This window comes from Rhinolophus sinicus, chromosome 15 (assembly GCF_057876585.1).
Source record: "Rhinolophus sinicus isolate RSI-liver-muscle chromosome 15, RSI-T2T, whole genome shotgun sequence".
Classification (NCBI taxonomy): Eukaryota; Metazoa; Chordata; class Mammalia; order Chiroptera; family Rhinolophidae; genus Rhinolophus; species Rhinolophus sinicus.
The window spans coordinates 66,671,923-66,677,189 of record NC_142515.1 but is presented as its reverse complement, the minus strand read 5'-3'; positions in this window follow the sequence as shown (position 1 = coordinate 66,677,189).

Sequence of the window (5,267 nt, the reverse complement as noted above, 5' to 3'; positions counted from 1 at the left end):
GAGAAAGCATAGCCTTCTCAACAAATGGTATTGGAGCAGTTGGACATTCATAAAAAATGATCATTGACCTCAACCTCTCACCTTTTGCATAAATTAATTCAAAAAGGATTATAAATCTGAATGTAAAGCACAAAACTATAAAACTTTTAGAAGTAAACATAGGAGAAAACCTTTATAATCCAGGGTTAGGTAAAGAGTTTTGTACATGACATCAAAAGCACAATCCCTGCAAGAAAAAAATTATAAATTGGACTTCATCCAAATTAACAACCTTTGCTATGTACTAGATACTGTTAAGAAAATGAAAAGACAAGCTACAGAATAGGAGAAAATCACATATCTGACAAAGGGCTTGTATCCAGAATATAAAAAGAATTATAAAACTGAAAAACAAAACAAAACCAAATTAAAAAAATTTGACAGTCCAATTAAAAAAAATAGGCAAAATACATGGATACTTTACCAAAGAGGTTATGAAGATGGCAAATAGGTACATGAAGTGTTCAATGTTATTATCCATTAGGGAAATGAAAATTAAAATAATAAGATAGCACCACAAACTTAAAAAAATATACTAACAATTCCGAGTGCTGATGAGGATGCAGAGCAACTGGAACTCTTACAGTGATAGTAGGAATGCAAAAGGATATAGTCACTTTGAAAAATGGTTTGGCAATTTCTCTTTTGTATTTTTAAAAATTTGTGCATTTAATTTGTTTGTTATTGCTGGTGTTTTATAAAGTTCTTTTACATGTCTTAAAAATTTTTTAAATTCACATTGCATAGGTTAAGAGCTGAAACTTAAAGAAGTTAAGTAATTTTTCCTAGGACTTAGGACTGATAACAAGCATATGGTAGAGCTAGAAACTAAAGCCATGTGTTGTGTGTGTTCTGAGTTTCAATCAACTTTCTAGTACACCGTAGATACTGATATTGATAAAAGAACACTTCTATGGAGACAACTATTTCTTGATTTTTAAAATACATTGTAACAGGGGACGGCCCAGTGGCTCAGGTGGTTAGAGCTCTGTGCTCCTAACTCTGAAGGCTGCCAGTTCGATTCCCACATGGGCCAGTGGGCTCTCAACCACAAGGTTGCCAGTTCAATTCCTCGAGTCCCGCAAGGGATGGTGGGCTCTGCCCCCTGCAACTGAAATTGAACATGGCACCTTAAGCTGAGCTGCATCCCGGATGGCTCAGTTGTTGGTTGGAGTGTGGGCTCTCAACCATAAGATTGCCAGTTCGATTCCTCGAGTCCCACAAGGGATGGTGGGCAGCGCCCCCTGCAACTAAGATTGAACAGGGCACTTGAGCTGAGCTGCCGCTGAGCTCCCGGATGGCTCAGTTGGTTGGAGCATGTCCTCTCAACCACAAGGTTGCCAGTTCGACTCCTGCAAGGGATGGTGGGCTGCGCCCCCTGCAACTAGCAACGGCAAATGGACCTGGAGCTGAACTGCGCCCTCCACAACTAAGATTGAAAGGACAACAACTTGACTTGGAAAAAAGAAGTCCTGGAAGTACACATTATTCACCAATAAAATCTTTTAAAAAAATACATTGTAACAATCCAAACACAATACAATAAGCACTGGACTGACTCTTTAATCATTTTACACAATTTAAGTTTCCTTCTCCTAAAAGTGTTATTTTTTTAGTTTCTACCAGAAAATGTAATTTAAAAGATTGAGGCTTAGGAAATGAAACATCTATTTCCAGTCTTTGAACCTATGTTCTGAATGGCCTCAAGCAGTCACTTTGACTCTTTCAGCTTTTCCTGTATTATGTAAAATAAAGAGGTTGGACTAGAATTAGAGTTTCCCAATGCAGGCTATGTATTGAAGTTTGCAGAGGAAGGCACTTTAAAGGTACCTATGTAATAATGGCATGGTGGTTATTTAAAAAAGTCTTATCGATTAGAAATGCATGTAATTATTTTTTTTTAATATTTTTATTAAAACATAGTCAACATACAATATTATATTAATTTCGGGGGTACACTATAGTAATTCAACATTTATATACCTACAGAAGTGATCACCATGATAAGTCCAGCAACCATCAGACACAGTATTATGCTATCACAATATTATTGACTGTATTCCCTATGCTGTGCATTTCATCTCATGACTTATTTTTTTATACCTGGAAATTTGAACCTCTTATTCCCCTTCACCTTCCCCCGCCTTCAAAAAATTTTCAATTACAGTTGACATTCAATATTATTTTATATTAGTTTCAGGTGTACAAAATAGTGATTAAACATTTATATAGTTTGAGAAGTGATCCCCCGATAAGTCTAGTACCCACCTGTCACCATACATAGTTATTACCATATTATTGAATATATTCCCTGTGCTTTGCTTTATATTCCCATGAGTCTTTTGTAACTGCCAATTTGTACTTCTTAATTCCTTTGATTAGTGTTTTGGATTTCTACAGATAAATACCCAGAAGTGGAATTGCTGGGTCCTAAGGTAGTTCTATTTTTAATTTTTTGAGGAACCTGCATACTGTTTTCCATAGTAGCTGCACAATTGTTTTCTAGTTTCATAGCATTGTGATTGAAGAAGATGCTTGATATGATTTGAGTTTTCTTAAATTTATCGAGACTTGTTTTGTGGCCTAAAATGTGGTCTATTCTGGAAAATGTTTCATGTGTGCTTGAAAGGAATGTATATTCTGCTGCTTTGGGGTGAATATTCTAAATACATCAATTGAACCCATTTGCTCTAATGTGTCATTTAAGGCTGCTGTTTCCTTTGGTTTTCCACGATTTTTCCTTTGGATGATTTATCCATTGATGCCAATGGGTGTTAACATCCCCTACTATTACTGTCTTACTTTCTGTCTCTCCCTTTATGTCCATCAATATTTGCTTTATATATTTAAATGCTCCTACATTGGGTGTGTGAATGTTTACAAGGGAGATATCCTCTTGTACTGATGCCTGTATCATTATGAAATGACATTCTTTGTCTCTTGTTATAGCCTTTGTTTCAAAGACCCTTTTGTCTGATATAAGTATTGCTAGCCCAGATTTTATTTCCATTTGCACTTACTTGAAATATATTTTTCCATCCTGTTACTTCAGTCTGTGTGTATTTTTCAATCAGAAGTGAGTCTCTTGTAGGTAGTATATATGTAGGTCTTATTTTCTTGTCCACTCAGCCACATTTGTCATTTGATTGGAGTATTTAACCCACTTACATGTAAAGTAATTATCAATAGGTATGTAGTTATTGGCATTTTATTCATATTTTTTATTATTTCCCCTTCCGTTTCTTTTAAAAAGTCCCTTTAAGATCAAATATATGATGATGGAAGGAGAACTGACTCTGGGTGGTGAACACAATGGGATTTATAGATGATGTAATACAGAATTGTACACATGAAATCTATGTAAATTTACTAACAATTGTCACCCCAATAAATTAAAAAAACTAAATTAAAAAAAAAAGTCCCTTTAACATTTCTTGAAATACTGGTTTTGTGGTAATGAGCTTATTTAGCTTTTTTGTCTGGGAAGCTCTATATGTCTCCTTTGATTCAAAATGACAGCCTTGCTGGGTAGAGTAATCTTGGTTGTAGGTCCTTGCTTTTCATCACTTTGAATATTTTATGGCAGTCCCTTCTGGTCTACAAAGTTTCTGTTGAGAAATCAACTGACAGTCTTATGGGAGCTCCCTTGTAGGTAACTAACTGCTTTTCTCTTGCTGCTTTTAAGGTTCTCTCTTTGTCTTTAACCTTTGGCATTTTAATTATGATGTGTCTTGGTATGGGCCTCTTTGGGTTCATCTTGTTTGGGACTCTCTGCACTTTCTGGGTTTGTAGGTCTATTTCCTTCACCAGGTTAGGGAAGTTTTTGCCCATTGTTTCGTCAAATGGGTTTTTAATTCCTTGCTTTCTTGCTTCACTTTCTGGTACCTCTTTGGTGAGAATGTTGATATGCTTGATGTTGTCCCAGAGGTGTCTTCAATTATCCTCATTTAAAAAAATCCCTTTTTCTATTTGCTGTTGCAATTGGGTGTTTTTATCTATCTTGTCATCCAAATCGCAGATTTGATCCTCCTCTGCTTCATCTAATCTGCTGTTGATTCTATCAAATGTATTCATTTCAGTTATCTTATTCTTCATTTCTGTTTCTTTTTCATGTTTTCTATCTTTTTGTTGAAGTTCTCACTATTTTATCCCTAAGTTCATTAAACATTCTTATAACCAGTTTTTTGAACTCTATATCTAGTAGATTGCTTGCCTCCATTTTGTTTAGTTCTTCTGGAATTTTGTCCTGTTCTTTCATTTGGGACATGTTTCTTTGTCTCCTCATTTTAGCTGACTCTCTGTTCATCTTCCCATGTGTTAAGTCGACCTGCTACATCTCCCCATGTTGGTAGAATGGCCTTATATATTAGCTGTCCTGTGGGGCATGGTGGCATGGTCTTCCTGGTCACATGAGCCGAGTGCCACAGGGGTTGTCCCTTGTGTAGGTTTTGTGTGCCCTCCTGTTGTAGTTGAGCCTTGATTGTTGTTAGCATCTCAGTGGGTGGGATTGACCCTCTGACTGCCTGGCTGTGAGGACTGACCTTGACTACCACAAATGTGCTATTGTGTCAGGCTGATTCCATGGAGTGTGAGTTGCTTTAGCTGGGCTCTGGTGCCTGCTGAGTCCAACCTTTGGGTTTATCATTTGTGGAGCTAATTGGATGGTGCTCTGGTGTGGTCTGAAGCCAGACACCAGGTGTGTTTGTTCTGGGGCTGGGCTTATCCTGGGAGGGCTTTTTATAGGCTGGGAGGGACTTTTTATAGGCCAAATTTAGCTGCTTGTGCCCTGTCCAGGGCCACCTGGTAGGGGCTACAAAGTGATCTGCAGCTGGTAGTTGCCTCTTTTGGGCTTGGAAGCACCTGGGAGAGGCTATGCTGCAAACTGAGGCTGCTTGCCACAAGTGCTGGGTTTGGGGCCACTTAGCAAGAGGTATAGGGTATGCTGAGCCCAGCTGCTGCTTGTATGGGGTTTGTGGACCTTTGAGAGATTTTAGGAAAGTTTGCAACATGGGCCTACTCCAGCAACTTGTGTGGAAAAGCTGCTTAAATAGGTTCAACCGCGTGCATGAGTTGGGTGGGAGAAGGTCTCAGCAAATCAAGGGGGGTGGTGCAAGTGGTGTTAGCAAGGGTAATGAAACTTTTTGCCTGCCTGCACTTGCAGGTGGGTGGGGTTTGGTCTCAACAAAGGAACAATGGCACCTGCCAGCCCTTCCACCTGTGGTTGCTGG